This window comes from Pongo abelii, chromosome 4, assembly GCF_028885655.2.
Source record: "Pongo abelii isolate AG06213 chromosome 4, NHGRI_mPonAbe1-v2.0_pri, whole genome shotgun sequence".
NCBI classification, from domain to species: Eukaryota; Metazoa; Chordata; class Mammalia; order Primates; family Hominidae; genus Pongo; species Pongo abelii.
The window spans coordinates 84,824,521-84,843,044 of NC_071989.2; the positions used below are offsets into that span (position 1 = coordinate 84,824,521).

The 18,524-nt window shown below is 42.5% G+C and overlaps 1 protein-coding gene across 3 annotated transcripts in view; it reads left to right on the forward strand.

Moving 5' to 3' along the window:
* Positions 1–18,524, forward strand: part of PDE8B (phosphodiesterase 8B) — a 255,385-nt gene that overhangs the window by 115,401 nt on the left and 121,460 nt on the right. Inside the window, exon 1 of one of the 3 annotated variants that reach the window (XM_024246899.3) lies at positions 6,333–6,350. The exons of the other annotated variants lie outside the window; for them this stretch is intronic. The gene's annotated coding sequence lies outside the window, so the exon portion shown is untranslated. Of the gene's footprint in view, positions 1–6,332; positions 6,351–18,524 lie in introns of those variants that run through there. 3 annotated transcript variants of the gene reach the window in all.

An 18,524-nucleotide genomic window follows, 5' to 3' on the forward strand; every position in this document is an offset into this window, starting at 1 on the left:
ATACTAATGGCCCCAGACCCTCATCATCACTGTGAAATTCACTGTAAAATCTTTGGAATTTGAGGAGTCAAAAGTGGAATCTGGTTATTTTGATTTGCATTTTTGGATTGCCAGAGAGGCTGAGCATTGCTGCCTGGTTTTACAGCCCATTTGTGTATTTGTTTTGAGCATTGCTTGTCCTTTTCTTGACCCTTTTTAATTGGGATGTTCGCCTGTTTTATTATTGTCTTAGTAGAGATTCAAAAAACTCTAATAAGGATGCCAATCCCTTTACTATCATATATTACTAATATTTTTCTCAGTTAGCTTTGTATTTAAATATTTATTATGCTTTTTAATATGTTTTCCTTAGTAAAAACCTAACAATCTTTTCTTGGTTTATGTCTTTGATGTTATTTTTAACAAAAGCCTTCCGGGCCCTTGAATGCTGGAAATGTTCACTTAAATTGTTTTTCAATATTCTCATGGGATTTTTTTTCTCATTTAAAATTTTAATCTATCTGCAAGTAATTTGGGTATATGTCATGATGCATAGAGCTGACTTAATTTTTCTCCATATAGTTAACCAGTTACCTCAATATTATTATTGAATTATCCATTTCTTTCTCACTGATATAAAATGACATTTTTAATATATAATAAATCACATATATCGCTTTATATATATGTATAGATATGTGTAAAATTGGGTCAGTTCTAGATTTTATTTTTTCGTTGATCTCTCTGCTGGAAGCATACTATTTTGATACTTGTATCTTTGAAGTATTATTGTCACAACTGGCAGAGCAAAATACTTGTAACTCTTCACAGTTTTATTAGCCAGTGGCTGGAATTTATTCCTCTATATGGATTTGAGAATCATTTCACAAGTTTAAAAAGTTGTGCCAGTGTATTTATAGCAATTAGTATACAGGTTAATTTAAGAGAGACTTAGCATTTTTTAGTACTGGTTTTCCACCCAGGAAAACAGCATCTCATTCCATTTATTTCAGTCATATTTTCTGACACTCAGATAGTCTGAATGTGCGGTATGATGTGTTAAGGCACAGGTTCTGGAGTCAGAGAGTCTCAGTTCAAATCCAAGTCTAGCCATTTATTAGCTTGTATAGCAGTGAAAGTTTTTCCCCAGTGTTTGCTGGGGAAACATAGTGTTGCTCAGTAAACATTTGTGGAGGAAATGTTTGAATGAAATAATTTATTCCTAAATTTTTTGTTTTTGCAGTTGTGAATGAGTTTTAGTCTGCATCCTTGTCAGCAATTAACATTGTCAGTTTTTTAGGTTTTAGCCCTTCTACTAGGTGTGTTTTAATTAGTAATTCCCTGGTGACAAATGATGGCAAGCATCTTCTTTGGTGAGGTGTCTGTTCAGATCTTTTGTCCATTTGTTAATTGGGTGTTTGTTTTCTTAATGTTGAGTTTAGTGTTCTTTGTGTATGTTGGATATAAGTCCGTTACCACATTTATGTTTGAAAATATTTTCTCCTCATCTGTGGTTTGTGTTTTTATTCTTCTCACAGCTTATTTTGAAAGCAGAATTTGTTAATGTTAATATAATCCAATTTGCTATTTTTTTCTTTCATGGATCCTGCTCTGTGGTATAATTTTAAGCCTCTTATATCAACTCATAAAAACAGAGAGAGCAATAATGTAAATTGACAGAGCATGCAGTCCATAAGCAGCATCTTTCATAAAACTAAGGATTAGAGTATATGTCTATAAACTCAAAAATATGAGCAGTTAGGGCCAAACCAATGACAGTAACAAGGAAGTCTGCAGGAGGAAGCAGCTGGCAGACAAACAAACTTCTGGGGATCCCAGGGCTGGGGACCCAGATACTTCTCTCAACACCTGTCCCAAAAAGGGGACAGTCCCCCAGGAGTGGAGGGCTTGCTGTCGATGTGAACACATTCGCTTAAAGTGGAGGGGGCTTCCCAGGCTCCAGTTGGCAAACAGTAAGGACAAATGAGAAAAATATGCCCACAAAGCAGAGGAGAAACTGCAACCTAATATTTCAAATGAGCTAAAAGAAATTAAGAAAATGATTAAAAGTTACAAAAGAACAGGACGAATGCAAATTAAAAAAAACACAGGTTACATAATTAGACAACAGAAAAATGTGAAAGGGAATTGATTACTCAGAAAAGAAATAGAAATAAAAGCAAAAAAAAATCTAGGAAAGGAAGGTCGAACTGGAAGAAATATAAGAGTGAGTAAACACTGCAGAAAGCACTGTATAGAAATTGGAAAGGAAGAAGAAAAACACAGAAATAAAGAAGACAAGAAACTATTTGAGAAGTGATAGAATGCAAGACAGGCAAAGGAGCTCCACAAATATATGATGATTCATTATATAATATATATCATATATATAATGTATATTATATCTATCTAGATAGGTCCACATATATAATACATATACATACATAACTCCTCTATATAATAGGAGCCTCTGAAAAGAAAAAACCAAACCCCATTGTGTGCTGGGAAAATCAATCCAAAAAGACAACATTAATTCATATTCTAGTAACATAATTGCACTATAAAGAAAAAAAAGTCTTTTGGGGCATCTAGGCAAAAAGACCAAGTCGTTTATAAGGAAAAGAAATCAGATTGGCATCAGAACCTGAGAGCAATGCTTTAAGCCAGGAGATACTGGAGAAAATATGTTAAAGATAATCTAGGAAAGAAAAAGTGAGCCGATTATTCTACATTCAGCCAAACTGGACTCTCAAATATAAGAACCACAGACAAAACCGTGCGAACATGCCAGACCTCGGGGAATGAATTTCCCATTAATGCTTCTTGAGGAACCTTCTGACATTTACTGTGACTGGAGAAGCTTTAGCATAAGGACTGGTGGTTGACATGTGAGACTTTGGGGTACATTAGCTTCTGGTGAGACCCCTGGCTTTCTCAGAATTCCATGAGTGTTCTCGATCCAAAGACAGCTGTGAAAAGTGGTTCTATGATCCCTCAGTTGGAATACCATTTATCTTCTGCTCAGGTGTTGGTTTTGACTCCAGTCATTTGGCTTGTGATTATTTCATATCCCTCCTTTTAAGAAGCCACACACTAATGCACCTGTAGCTTGTGTGGCCTATTGCCCACCCAAAGGATACATATCATCAGATCTCTCTAATATCAACAAGGGGAAGTCATTTGTTTCCATTGAGATTCTTTCCGTTTAAACACAGGAGAGCTCATTCAACCTTATTTAATAAGGAGAAAAAAGGCAATTTATTGGCTCACCTAACTGAAAAATCCAGAGTTAGATATGGCTTTGGGCAAGTCTTGATCTGGTAATTTGGAAGTGTTACAAAGGATCTTGTTTCTTTCCATTTCTCCACTCTGCTTTCCATGGTGTTGCTTTCGTTCTCACATGGTGTCGAGATGTTACGAGAAAGAACCTCACTACACGTTTCTTTTTGATAAACAGTGAGAATATTTATTAAAAGTGGAATAGCTTTTTCCCAGCATTGCTAGCAAAATCCTGGGATAAACTGAGTGGACTAGCCCAAGTCAAATGACTACCCCTAACCAATTGCTGTAGCAGTCCAAGTCACATGATTACTCCTAACCAATTGCTATAGCCAGGAAAATGAAATGCTTAGTTATGGTTACCTGTCCTCCTCTTCTTCCTCCTCCTCCTCTTCTTCATCTTCTTCTTCTTTCTTCTTCTTTCTCTCCCTCCTTTTCCTCCTCCTCTTCCTTCTCTTCCTTTTCCTCTTCTTCTTTCTCTCCTTCTCCTTCTTCTTATTTCTTCTTTCTTCTTCTTGTTTCACTCTGTCACCCAGGCTGGAGTGCAGTGGTATAAACATGGCTCACTGCAGCCTCAACCTCCTGGGCTCAAGCAATTCTCCCACCTCAGCCTCCTGAGTAGCTAGGACTACAGATACACACCACCATGCCTGGCTACTCTTTTTTATTTTTGGTAGAAATAGTGTCTCACCATGTTACCTAGGCTTGTCTTGAACTCTTGGCTCCCCAAAGTGCTGGGATTATAAGTGTGAGCCACCGCTCCCAGCCCACATGTCTTTAGAACCAAACAGAGATTTCCAAACAGAAGTCAGTGACTCCTGGAAGGAGAAAGGAAGGAATGGATTGGGGAGGCTATCTAAAAAAGAATTTTTAAACGTGTTGAATTTTATCAAAATGCTATCTTGACATTTCTTGAGATGATCATATATTGACTCTTATTGATTGTGGTGAGTTATGTAAATAGATACTCTAAGTTAGGGAAGGCAACCTACTTAGCAGTGCTCTGTGGGAGTAACTGAGGTTCTGGGAGAATCTGCTTGTTTCCCCTTTTGTTCTCTTTTTCCTTCTTCCAGCTCTCATGTGTACTTCTCTGCCTCTCCTCAACCCTCTGATACTGGTGTTCTCCAGAGTTCTGTCTTTGGTCTTCTGCTGTGAGTGATGGCAAGGTTTTAACTGCCTTTCCTGTATGCTGGTGTCACTCTCCCTGAGCTTCATACTTATATATCCCAGAGCCTGACTTTGCATTTTGAAAGGACTAGAGACATCTCAAACTCAGTACAAAGGCAGGGGCCTTTGTACTGTGTCATCTCATGGAGAAGGTAGAAAGGGCAAGTGAGTGTGGGAGACAGAACAAAGAAAGCAAGCAGAATTCATCCTTTTATCAAGAGCCCTCTCCTGTGATAACTAACCCACTCTCAAGATAACAGCATTAATCCATTCCTGAGGGCAGAGCCCCATGACCTAATCACGTCCTAAAGGTCGCACCTCTTAATACAGTCGAAATGGCAATTAAATTTCAACATGAATTTTGGAGGGGAAATTCAAATCATAGCACCCCTCACCACTGCTCCTAGTGTAGACACTCATCATCTTTTGTCAACACCAGTAGTTCCCAAACTTTAGTAAGCATCACAATCATCTGGAAGGCCAGTCATTAAACACTGGGCCCACCCCTAGAGTTTCTGATTCAATAGATCTCGGATGGGGCCTGAATGTTTCCCCTTCTAATAAGTTCCATGTGATGCTGTTGCTGCTGGTTCGGGGACCACACCTTGAGAACCACGGGGATCATTGCAGGAACTCCTTTCTGATCTCTGTTCCTCCCTTAGCCTATGCACATTTCAACCAGAGTGATCCAGCCAACTACAATCCAACTATGCTACACCTTTGTCCACCTAGCAAAGCCCAGGCTTCTCACCACAGCAGCCGTCTGTGACCTGGCTCCTTCCTCCCTCTCTAGCCACATGGTCTGTTCCACATTGCCTGGGACTGTTCACACAAACTCTGTTCTTTGCCATCCTTGTGCCATTCCATCTGCCAAAAATGCTCCTTCCATTGGTCTTCACTTGGCTCATTCTCACTGATCCTTCAACATTGATCTCCAGTGTGGTTTCCTGGAAATTTGCCTGAATCTCCAGATTGAGCTAAGTTGCCCTAGGTTTCTCTGGCTTCATGGTCATCTCACTGCCACCCTGCTCCTCACTCCTGTCTTCAGACTATGGGCTCTTTGAAGGTGTGAACACTCAGTCTTGCTTATCTTTTTTGGCTTATTTTCTGTGTAGTACCTGGCACATAATAGATGCTTAATGAAAGTTTGTGGATCTAAACTAAGTATTGGTGCTACTCTTGAGTATAGCTATCTCCCCTCAGGGGCCCTGCCACCCATATGCTAGTACCTGTCTCCCATCATAAGGAAACAGTGCCTTTTAGGCATTACTGAAAAGTAGAGGGTCTGGACCTCCTGATACTGGGACTTGTTACCCTCTAGACATCATTTCAATCTTCATATATCTTCCTCCTGTGGTTAGACTTAAATTGAGGGCTGTGAGCTCAGCCACAGAACATCATGGCCTCTGTTCCCCTAAGTTTCTTCCTGTTCTTGAAATTGTGACGGTTTGGAAAGAGATGGGGAGGATGTTGTTACCCATGTGACAGGCTGCAGCAACCTTGACCAGTAAGGTCAAATAAGCAGCATTGATGAATTTTAGCATGTGGGCACCCCTGGAGGGGGCGAGGCAAGTCTTTCTGTTACAAAGATGCAGATTTCAGTGCAACTGAAGGCAGTGCTTTCTAATGAGAGCATAAAGTTGTCCACTGGTTGTTTAGAAAGAGGCTGGGCTTACACCAGTAGAACTCCAAGTCCACAAAGACCCACCATTTGGTTCACCAGACACCATTCCCAGGGCTGTATTTTAGCCATCTGAGTGTCCAGGGATCCCCGGGAATCCTTATGTGTGACGGTGGGACTTTAGACACTTTGAACTAAAATACCAACGCCTTAGCTCCGTGAATTGGTCTTCTTCCTTTAGATTGGTGCTTCTCAAACCTCTTCAAATCTGAGGGTGGAGAAAGTAGATGCCTACCTCCACCAGGTAAAGTGATCTGCTGCAAGCATTAGATTTTTGTGAAATTTCATTCTTTAGCTTAAAAATTCATGTGAACTTTGCATTATACTCTGGTCTTCTCAACTAAGATAAAAATATTTTGAAGGACTTTGTAGTTAAATCGCTTAACTTGTTTCATCTTGACATAAAAATGGATGCTCCACTAGGATGCACTTGTAGCTTTGTATGTCTCCTGGCCCTATCTCTGCACCATCGCCATTTCTAAAGCATTGCCTCTCTTACACAAAGGCCCCAAGGCCCATAAGAAATAGTAATGATTTTAAACAGGATTCCAGGAGAGTGGAGCCCATGAGTCTGCATTGTTGCTTACAGAATTACAGCGAGATTGGGAACATGAGAGTTGTAACTGAAAAACTTGTGAGGCAGTCTTCTAAGGTCAGGGCCTCCCATGTATGCAGTGGAGTAGGCCAGAATTACTCCCAGTGCCTGATCAAAGAGACATGAAGCCACATTCTGTAATGCTAGACTGTGATCAGAGAACCCTGGTGCTGGGCATAGAGTACCCAGTGTTCTGCAGTGTAAGCATTTTAATGCCTTGAGCACTGAAGGTGAGAACCTGAGGCTCATCAGAATGAGCAAGCAGGCAGAGCTTTAGAGCTTTAGAGCAAGAATACAAGGGAGCCCCTTGTTCTCGTTCCTCTCTTAGACGAGAATATGTTACTCAGCCTGTTCTCCAGTCAAGAGAAGAGGAAGATGTCATGGATCCAAGATAGCCTGTGAGTGTGAACCGTTTTTTAAAAGAAACATACTTTGATTGAACACAAAATGGTCTTTTGGGACTTACTTGACCCTTTGCTGTGCTTCGCACATTTTCTGTTTTCTATTCCACCAATGGACACAGAACTGTACCCCTTTCATACTCTCTAGGGTTTGGGGAGATGGGAGGGGGAATTACCGTGGGAGCCCATCTTCAGCTTAGTCACCTGCCTGTAAACAGACTGCTTCCTTTCAATGCTGCTCCAGTGCTTACCTCTCTAAATCTTTAAAAATAATACAAGGAAGAAGTATGGTTCCTTGGGTGTTGCCTCATTGGTTTTTGATGTAAAACATAGTGGCCCCAGAGGGTCAAGGTGCAGTGGGGCTTGTCTTCCACGTGTGTTAGCAAAGGAGAGGGGCCAAGGGCTGGGCCTGAGGCCTTGGGGACCTTCCCAGGAGAAGCCTTGCCGGTCTCAGGCTTCTGGCATCTTTGCTAAGCTTCTGAAAATGTTGAGGTTTTAATTGTACAGTGTTTCACTCAGGTTGTATGTCATTAGGATGTTAATGGTGCTTTTTATCAATAACTGCTTGGAAATCATGATTGTTCTTGCCAAATAAGTGAAATTCCTTTTCAAAAAAGTGGGCATTTGCATTTTGTGGCTGACTTTGCATGGGCTACTTACTTTTAAATGGGATTCATTTCAGTGAGATTGGTTTTTAAATGGGAATTAGTGCCCGACAAGGATTCATTACCCCTGGGGCCATCTAATCTTTGGACTTGGTGACTGAAGGTCGTGGTTCATCTCCCAGCATGAGTGGTCCTGACACACCAGAGTCGGGAAAGTGAGTGTGGTTGGATTCTTGATGGGGTACCAGCTGTGGCTAAAAATCCAGGTGCTTCAGGGTCACAGGTCCCTAATGGGAGATTCCCACGGAGACAAGCAGGGAAGACATTTCGCTCTTGGTCCTCTAAGGCAGTTCTAGCTTATCAATGATAAAATTGAGGACAGAGGCAGCATGTATAATTGAAATCCACAGGAAATCTCTAAAACTCATTTTTAGCAGGTGGTTTCTGTTTCCTTGCCCATCAAATCTGTTTACCAGAACTGCTGACCATGTAGCAAAATTTACTGATTTGAATATCATCCCTCCCCACTTTCTCCCAACTTCATGTAATGTTCAGGAGAAGGGAAGGCATCAGAGGCATGCAGGAGGATGGAGGTGGATCAGAAATGAGTGCTTGGGTTTTTCCACAGTCTGGATAATTGCCTCCTGAATAATCAGAGCTAGACTGTTCTTTGCTTGTTCTCTATTACACAATGTAATTTTACATGCTTGAAGTCATCCAGCAGTGTCTATTATCAGTAGTATCTCTAAGAAAAGGAAGGAAGTCAGTTGAGGGATGTCACGTTTTGACCATTGCCTTTAAATTCCTGTGTTCTCCCAGTCAGACCCTGCATGATCTTTGGGATCTTGGAATGGAGCTGTGTTTACACACACTCAGCCTAGTCATTTGTGGCTGAATTATTACATTATGAAAGCTTGATGCCTTGATTCTTGCACTGCATGTACGACAGAAAGAATTTTGACATAATCATAGCATCGAACTGCAGTTTGGGGTTTTTTTGTTTTGTTTTTTTGTTTTTTCCTCCTCTGAAGTTAAATCTCTCTAAGGCTTCCTTGTGCTGGCCTCCTTTGGGTACTTTCATGGATTATATTCTAGGCCATTTTTTTCTCTCCGTTTTAATGCATAATCAATATCAGGCTGAGTTTTTTTCTCATGACTGTAGATGACATGACTATGTTGTATAAATAATTTCTCTTTAATCTGCTATTTGTCAGGGGGAAATGGCTTCTCCATTAGACTGTGCCAGCCAAGTTTTCTGTGTTTAGATCTGATGGCATCTGCATGACTTCTGTGTTTATTTTTCTCATTACGACTTCAGAGTTAGCAAGAGGATGGCCTCTTTATCTTTTCTCACTGCCGTATTTTCCAGGCACAGTGGGATGTAGCATCCCCCCGCCACTGGCACAGCAAAGCTCGCTGAGTCTAGTAGTAGCACTTCTTATAAAGACCAGTGACAGTGGGGAAGGAAGGAGAGGGCATGGGTAGGGGGCAGTGTCAGATGCTGTGCTGGAAAGTGCATCACTGTGTCTAGTGCACGGGGGGAGGTTGACAGTACTGCCTCCCTCTTTGCAGCCTGACCTCACTGTTTGGGTGGCCCACCGCAGCAGGAGCGGGTGCCTTGTGCCAAACGTTGTGCACACCGACCTCCCTACCTGCTGCCTCTTTCCATGCTCATTGTTTCTCAGCCAGATCTTTCACATCTTATTTATAAGTCATTTAAAAACCCTCACCTCATTTAAAGTCTCTTTGTACACCATCTTAAGGCCTTTCTGGAACAGTCTGAGATATAAGTAAATACATAAATAAGAGCATGGCCTTCCCAGTGAGGCAGACCTGGGCTTAAATCTCAGCTTCATCCTCTTGGGTAAGTGGCTTAACCTTTCTGCAGCATAACCTCTTAAGCCGTAGAAAGGGGCCCAGGATGCCCTGTGGGATTGCTGTGACCTTTACGTGAGATGATGTACGTGGGGAATTCATCAGCCCCTTTTGTCTTATTGAGGCACAGTGCAGTTACTCATCTTGAGCAAGGTCCCCTGAGTCCCAGCCCAATTTTCTAGAATTTTATTTTACCAAGTTGCAGAGAAACCCTGTCTATATTCTGAGGAATTTTAAATACAACACCTTATTCTACCAAATAAAGACTTTACTGGAAAAATAAAAAGCATATGTAGAATATTTATGTAGTGGCTAATGTTCCATTAATGTTAACCCCAAAATAGGAAATAGACTTTCCCAATAAAATTAAACCTAATTTACATTTATTTTGAAATATCTACATATACAAGAAGATAGAAAGGTTAATTCAGTAAACACCCATGTACTCACTATTCACTGCTTAAAAAAATAGGTCATTCGCTGGGTGCGGTGGCTCATGCCTGTAATCCCAGCACTTTGGGAGGCTGAGGTGGATGGATTGCCTGAGCTCAGGAATTCAAGACCAGCCTGGGCAACACGGTGAAACCCCGTCTCTACTAAAATACAAAAAATTAGCAGGGCATAGAGAATTTTTGTATTCTCTACTAAAATACAAAAAATTAGCCTGTAATCCCAGCTACTTGGGAGGCTGAGACAAAAGAATCACTTGAACCTGGGAGGTGGAGGTTGCAGTAAGCTGAGGTCACTCCACTGCACTCTAGCCTGGGCAACAGAGCAAGACTCCATCTCACAAAAAAAAAAAAAAAAAAAAATAGGTCATTCACAATACAGTTGAAGCCCTGGCACTTCCCTCCCTGAATTCATCGTCCCCTTCACCAGCAGGACCACTTGCCTCAATTGGGAGTTTGTCAGCATTTCTTTGTACTGTTATAATACATTCCTAAAGTATATTCAGTATTGTTTTAAGTATTTTTAAATTTCAAGTGGTATCCTAAGGTATGCATCATTGTAAAACTTGCAATTTTTGTTTTGTTGTTTAACTCAATGTTTGTAAGATTCATACATTTTAAATGAGTAACTCTAGTTGTTTCATTTTTATTGCTGTATAATATTCTATTGTATGGCTAGTCCTTGATATATATATCAATTTCTTCTGGTGATAGGTATTAATAGACTATGGATTCAGTTTTCTAAATTTTTGTTACAAACAATACTGCTCTGAATATTCTTGTAAATGCCTCCTATACACCCTGGAGATACACTCATATAGGAGGCTGAATTGTCGGATATATACTTCCTCATCTTCACTAGATGTCCCCAAACTGTTTTTCAAAGTTGCTAAACCAATTTACATGCAATGTATAAGAATTTCTGAGGGGCCACTTTCTTGCCTATGCTAGATAATGTTTGACTCTTAATTCTGCCATTCTGTTGATAAAAATAGTTGGATGTGAGATAGTATCTCATTGTAATTTAAAATTTTTATCTTCCTGCTTACTAATGACGATGAGCATCTCTTCATACTTATATTTCCTCTCCTGTAAATTTCTTTTTCAAATCATTTCACTGGCTTTGTTTTTGGCTGTCTTCTTACTGATGTTTAAAAAATTTTTGTTTTATGTTCTGGTTACTAATATTTTTGGTTTTTTATGTTTTAGATTTCATATCTCAGGCTCTGGGCATTTTTCTCTTTTATTACAGTGCTCTTTGCTTTTGTTTTTGTTTTTGGTGAATAGAAGCTATAATTTTAAAGTCAAAGTGATTAATCCTTTATTTCATGGTTGTATATTTTGATGAGTAGACATTTGTATGTTTATGTGATAAAACATCGTGCTGCCAAATTAATGTACTATTCTAAATAGTAGGACATAAAACATAAAAGTAATGAAATATGTCACTGGCTGTGAGTATCTTGTAACTATGAGTAATCGTCCATCTATATTATATAACAAAAAAACTATAAAAGAAATTTTTGATTGATTTTTATTGTAACATAGGGATATTGTTTGGGGGGGATAATTCACCAAATATAAAAGACTTTATCTTCCTCATGCCAACATTATAATCTTGTGTTTTTCGTGGAGCTATCTGGAAAAAACCAGTGGAGGTATCTGGAAATAAACACAGATACCTGTCAATGTCTGGGTCCAGGCATGATAGCTGAGTCTTGGGTGGGTGTTGTTACCTTCCACGAGGTAAGTGTTCCATTGGTGTTTGTTGAGTAAATGGATATGTAATAGAGTCTGCAGGAGGGGCCATTAAGCAGGAATTGAAGTTAGCAACAGACAAGTCTGCTCAAAAGAATAGACTAGTGGTTCTCAACCCTGGCTAAACCCAAGGAGATAAAAAATTGAAGATACTTGGGCCCCATCCTTAGAGATTTTAGAGATTCCAATTCTCTTGGTGTCAAATAGGACCAAGGCATTGATATATTTTTAAAGTTCCCCAGGTACTTCTAATATGAAGCCCAGGTTGAGAACTTCTAGACCAGAGGATTGGAAGCAGGAAGGAGAAGGGAAGCTCATGGGCTGCCCAGTGAGCTCTTGGGCCCTGAAAGGTCCAGGGTGTCAGAGTTGCCAGGAGGTGCTGGAGGGCAGCCAGACCACAGCCAGGTAAGGCTGGAGGCTGGAGTGAGGGCAGCGCCAGCCAGCAGGGCCCACAACTGAGAGGGGACAGAAGGAAGAGAGTGTTCTGGGTGTGCTAAGCACAGTTGGCAGGGGAGAGAGGGTGGGATGGGACAGAGTTTCCCAGCATAGAGCAGGGAGGCCCAGCCTCACGGTGGGATCACCTAGAGGCTGCAGGGCCAGTCCCTTTCTGACTGGAAGCCAGAGGACAGACAGGGGCCCATTAAAAAGGCAAAAGGCAGACACAACCTTTGTTTACCCAGAGCTCAGACGAATAAAGAACTAAGTTTGGCCTGAGAATGGAGGGTGGACAGGGCACATATTGAGATCATTAAATGCTATTTTTAAATCAGAGCCAACAGGGCAGCAGACAGAGTTGATGAAGAGCATTTAAAAGTGCCTATTTCTGTGCCCACAGCTGGTGTCTTTTCAGTGTAAAATGATCTTCACCGTGGACCCGTCACAAAGTGCAAGTCAAGCTTGCCTTAAGCTGTGTGTGTTTGTGTGTGTGTGTGAACACTCAGTACTGTAGATGGTGGGAAGGAAGGGATTCTAAAGGAGAAGTCCTTGAAGTGGGGAAGATTCAGACTCTGAGTTTTGGAACTCAGACACTCCACCCCCACCTGGACACACACGCACATGCACACGCATGCATACCCTTTTCCTTAGTGCTGGGCCAGCCCTGTTAACTGACTACCAGGCACAAGCAGGGATCGCCAGGCACTGCATCATCTATTTTGCAGAGTCTGAATGGAGTCCAGAAGCCATACCAGAAAGATGAGTGCTGCAGAATTAATGCTTCCAATTTTGGAGCATAATGGAAGAGCAGTGCACTGGGAGTTAGGAAGAATGAAGTCTCAATCTTCACTCTGTTACTTAAAAGCTGTCTGTTCTTTTCAGTTTAATTCAATTCCACAAAGCATTTACTGAGCATCTTGTAGATGCTGGGGATAAAATTGTGAAAAAGGCAGAGACTATGTCCTCAAGAAACTCACAGTCTTGCCAAGGAGTGAGATATTTAAATGAGTAACAAAATCAGTGCTATGAATACAGGAGTACTGAGGAGAGAAATCACTGGTTCTTCTTTGGGTGAAGTTGGACTTGAACCATTGTCAGAGGGCAAGGGCGTTGGAGCAGGCCCTTGAAGGATGCGTTAGCTGCTGAGGCAGGAAAGGGCTTTCCAGGTCAACTGCTTTCCTTCCTGAATCCTTAGCTTCCCTCCTGTCTGAGGAAGGCTCTAAAACTCGATGCCAAGTTACTTAACAAAATTCCTGAAGCTGAAACTATTAAGAGCTGCAGCAATCACCTCTAGAGAATGTGGTGGCGTGACAGGTGAATTAACCAACCTGAACTACCTTGATTTCTCTCGCTAGTTTGCCTCTTCCGTCTGCCTACCCTGCACCAGCTGGATTGTATCGTGGAGTTCCCTTTCTATTGAAGTGAAGCCAAGCTGAGTTTTTTTCCTGTAATTTTTTTCTTAATCATTGCAGTGTATTTTCCCACTTGCTTTCATTGCTGTGGTTCCTACTCATAGCAGTGTTTTTGTTTAGTTTTTGCTAAATCTCTGTTCTTGGTTGTTCAGCTAGTGGGCAAGCCAATGTTTGATTTTCCCAAGTCACAGATCTTATTACGTTAATCCTTCGCTCAAACACCTGCAATGTGATTGGTGCTTAGAGATTAAAAAAGAGAGCTCCTTCCTGTGTCCTCTGAGGATCTGACCCCAGCCTTCCCAGCCGACGCTTTCTCACACTGCAATCCAGCTCTCTGGACACTTGTTTTCTCCCCACCAGCACCTTTGCTTTCCTGCCTCCGTGCCTGTGCCTGTGCTGTTCCCTGTGCCTAGAATCTCCTTCTCCAACCCAGTATCTTCGTCCCTCTATTCTTCACCACCTGCCTGCCTTCATGAAGCCTTCTTTGATCTCCCCACCTCCCAAACCAGAAGTATTACCTTCTCTTTCTCAACTTCAAAGTGGGAGAGACAATGGCTGTCAACCGGAATTCTATATTCAGCCAAACTTCAAGCAAAAGTGAGTGATAGACGTTTACAGATCAACAAAGACTGAGTGACTTTGCCACTCATAGACCTTCTCTGAATGAAAAGATGTATTCCTAATTTTGCAGTCATGGACCCATGTTGCCAGCTTGAGATCAACAATGGTATTTATACCACAGAAGTCAGCAAATGGCTACAAAATAGTACTCGTTTTTTTTTTCATGTGAAAGTGGATTGGTGACCCTGCTTCCATGTATATATGTGTGTATGTTACCATTCACACATGTACACACAAATATTTGACACACTACAAATGTTGTACAGCACAGTTAAAACTACACTGTAGTTCAGCAGTCCTTCCTCGTTAGGCTACTGTGGAAACCCATGTGGCTAGGAAGTGTGTCTCTCTTCACACTCTGGTCCCACCCTCCCCTCTTCTCAGGATAATTCTTGGAATTATGTTACCTATGCCCCCACCCCTGCATTTGTTTCTCTGACCCTGGCAAACTTGGCCACTTCCTGGAATCAGAGCTAATACACTAATTGAAGAGTCTGTGCATCTGCAGTTGCTCAAAGTTCATTCTTTGAAGTAGAGAATCTTGGCCTGGCTACACAGATGTCAGTAAATGATCTCCTGTTTCTGTTCATAGTTGCTGTTTTATAAATTGGTGAAATGCAGGCATTTAGACGCCTATGTCAGAAGCAGAACTCTGCAAACTGCTGTCTGTGAATACACCTGCTACAGGTTTTTTCCTGCTGGTCACTACCTAGTGCCAGCTCTCAGAGTCAGCAAGAACAAGTTCCAGTGTTCTTTTGGGACAGTTGACCTCTTTTGGACACAGAAGCCAAGGCCAGATGACTTGGAGCACAGACCAAGAAGGAAAAGGCAAGCCAAGAGACACAAAGCAAAGTGTGGGTCAGGGCTAGAAGAGCTGGTAAACTGAGGCACCCACGCCGGTAGTGCAGGTAGAGTGACAACACGTGGGAGGGAGCACAGTGAAGTGAGGCTGGGAGGAGAGAGGCAAAGGATGCAAAGGATGGTAGAGATACGAGAGGCAGGGGTTTGGAGAATGTCCCTTAGCAGCAACTTTACAGCCCCACTTCCGGGCTCTGCTGTCCTCCCACGAGCTCACAGCGTGCCTTCCTGCTGGGTGGTCAGACAGGAGTTAGAACACTGGATGGCAGGCAGAGAACTGTTGTGGCTATGAGAGAAAGTTGTAGGGTCTTTCCTGCCTTTAGGAAGAAAAATGATATATCTTCTAGCTTGAAAGTTGCTTTTAAAACTCCATGCTGTGACGCAGTGGCCGTTGCCTGTCTGCCACTAGGATTACAGGTGTGAATGTGCCTGGCACAATGCCTGGGTCAGAGGGACTTAAGCAATGTTCACAGTCATCAGATATTCTCCTGGTAGAGTCGAAAGTCGCCTGCCCTTCCCCGCCAGCCCACCATGTAAGGTTAGCTGTATCAACACTTCATGCACATATTGATTATTTAGAACAGTATACAGGCAACTGGGCACAATGGCTCATGCCTGTAATCCCAGCACTTTAGGAGGCCGAGGCGGGCAGATCACCCGAGGTCAGGAGTTTGAAACCACCCTGGCCAACATGGCGAAACCCCATCTCTACTAAAAATACAAAAATTAGCTGTAAGTGGTGGTGGGTGCCTGTAATCCCAGCCACTTGGGAGGCTGAGGCAGGAAAATCACTTGAACCCAGGAGGTGGAGGTTGCAGTGAGCCAAGAAGGCGCCACTGCACTCCAGCCTGGGCGACAGAGTGAAACTCTGTCAGAAAGAAAGAAAGAAAAAGAAAGAAAGAAAGGAAGGAAGGGAGAGAGGGAGGGGAGGGGAGGGGAAAGAGAGGAAAGAGAGAGAAAGAAAGAGAGAAAGAAAAGTGTACAGGCAAGGTATTGGTTAGGGGTGAATTATTATTTTTTGGACAGCCTGTGCCCTTCTTGCAGGAGTCCTTCCCTATCTCTTGGCCTTCCAATGCGAGTCGCTTTTTATTTTATTCCTTTTAAGCTTCTATTTATGATTTCATTCATTACTTTATTTTCTGCCACTGAATGACTCTTTTAGGAGCCTAATTTTGCTGGAGAAATCATTCACAGGTGGTCTTGTTGGAGGGGCTTCTGTGTGTGGTGGAGGCAGAGAACTCAAGAGCGATCACAGGGCAAGCGAAAAGGTACCCTGGCTTATCAAATTTATCTTAGTATACTAAATTAGTTTCACTTTTTTTTTTTTCAGAGTCTCACTCTGCTGCCCAGGCTGAAGTGTAGTGGTGTGATCTTGGCTCACTGCAGCCTCCATCTCCCGAGTTCAAGCCATTCTCCTGCCTCAGCCTCCCGAGTATCTGGGATGACAGGCGCCCAACACCATGCCTGGTTAATTTTTGTATTTTGAGTAGAAATGGGGTTTCACCATGTTGGCCAGGCTGGTCTCAAACTCCTGGCCTCAAGTGATCCACCTGCCTCGGCCTCCAAAAATGCTGGGATTACAGGCATGAGCCACCATGCCCAGCTGGTTTCCCTTTTTAATCATTAACTTTTTTTTTGGGGGGGGGATGGAGTTTTGCTCTTGTTGCCCAGGCTGGAGCGCAATGGCACGGTCTCGGCTTACTGCAACCTCTGCCTCCCAGGTTCAAGCGATTCTCCTGCCTCAGCCTCCCAAGTAGCTGGGATTACAGGTGCCCGCCACCATGCGCAGCTAATTTTGTATTTTTAGTAGAGATGGGGTTTCACCATGTCGGCTAGGCTGGTCTTGAACTCCTGACTTCAGGTGATCTGCCCACCTCGGCCTCCCAAAGTGCTGGGATTATAGGCGAGAGCCACCGCGTCCGGCCCAATCATTAACTTTTTAATCAGGGTTCTGGCAGTTGCACTGCTTTGGAAAGAGGGTGTCTATTTCAATAACAAAAACTGGCTTGGGAGTGGAGCTGGGTGAAGGGCTGGCAGCCCAGCGACGCAGCAGGTCCTGGTGCTGGTCCTCTCCCAGTAGAGTTGCTCTTGGGGCTGTGCCCCTACTCTACTGGTGTCAGCACCCACACCTTGCAGGATACTGACTTACTTAGACAAAAGAAGAGTAAGAGAAGTCCACACTCAACATGAGCCTGTCACTTTGACCTGAACACAGCAGTGAAACACTGAAGGAACTTGTTCACAGGCTCAGGGACTCAAAGCCTCCAATTGGTTTTCATTGTGCCAGGCCTGCTGAGTGGACCCATGGTTGAGGAGGCTGCCTCCCCAAGGGAGCAGAACAGGCATCCTTGCCCTCCTGAGAACCCCCCACAGAGGGCCAGGAACCTCAGATGAGCAGTCATTAGAGGGCTCTTTGAGTTTTCTGCTGGCTGGTTTGGTGAGAGGCCCAAGTGCCCGTGTTGGGGTGGAGTGGAAGAATCAGCCCTACAGAGGAGAAGAAGACTGGTGCTTTGGAGAGTGTTCATAGCACCAGCACTAAGAGTTAAGCTTGGGGAAAGGGGAAGAAAGGAGAAAGGGAAATTATTGTAGTCTTGCAAAGTATAATGTAAAGAAAGTTTGCTTTTCTTGTTTGTTTTTTGTAACTGAAAAGCCTCCCATGGCCCTTGGGTCACTGCAAGTGTCCCTGGTTGTGTAAATGCTGCTGCGTGCTAAAGGCGCTCCTTCACACTGACAGGGGGCCAGTACAGAGTGTGGTATGCAGGATAAGCTTCCAATAGTGGCAAATGACCGCAGTCTCTTAGAGAAAAACAAAATTGGATCCATGGAGGTGAGGTCAAGACCGTCAACCAAATTAGTCTAGAGAACAATCACTTTTAGAAATCTCAGTAAAGTAATTAAAAATAAAGACAAATATTTGCTTTATGCTTACTTCCATCTAACTGCTCACCAGAGGCAGCCAGATGGTGTTGGCCAGTGAACACTGAAGAGCCCTATGCTCACTCCTGGAGTTGTGGGGCAGAGACAAGCCTCTTGTGGTCATCATGGTGTGGTGTTGCTCAGTTTATTTGTGGAAATACAACTAAGATGAATAATTTATCCATGGTAAATGTGAGTAAGACTAAGCTGTTTGACCCTCATAGTAAAACATGAAGATAAGAAAAACAAGATCTAAATATAGGAAAGGCTCTTAAACCATACATGTGATTTAGCCTCTAGATTTGAGAGAAATGTTTATTCTCTTTTGAAATTTCAGAATAATAATGGCCTTAGCATGATGCCCAGCACATAGTAGGTGCTCAATAAATAATTATTGAATTGAATTCTTTTCTTCCATAAAATAGTACATGCTTATTATAAAAATCCAGGCACTTCTAGTAAAAATAACTCAAAGTCCAACCACTTAGCATTT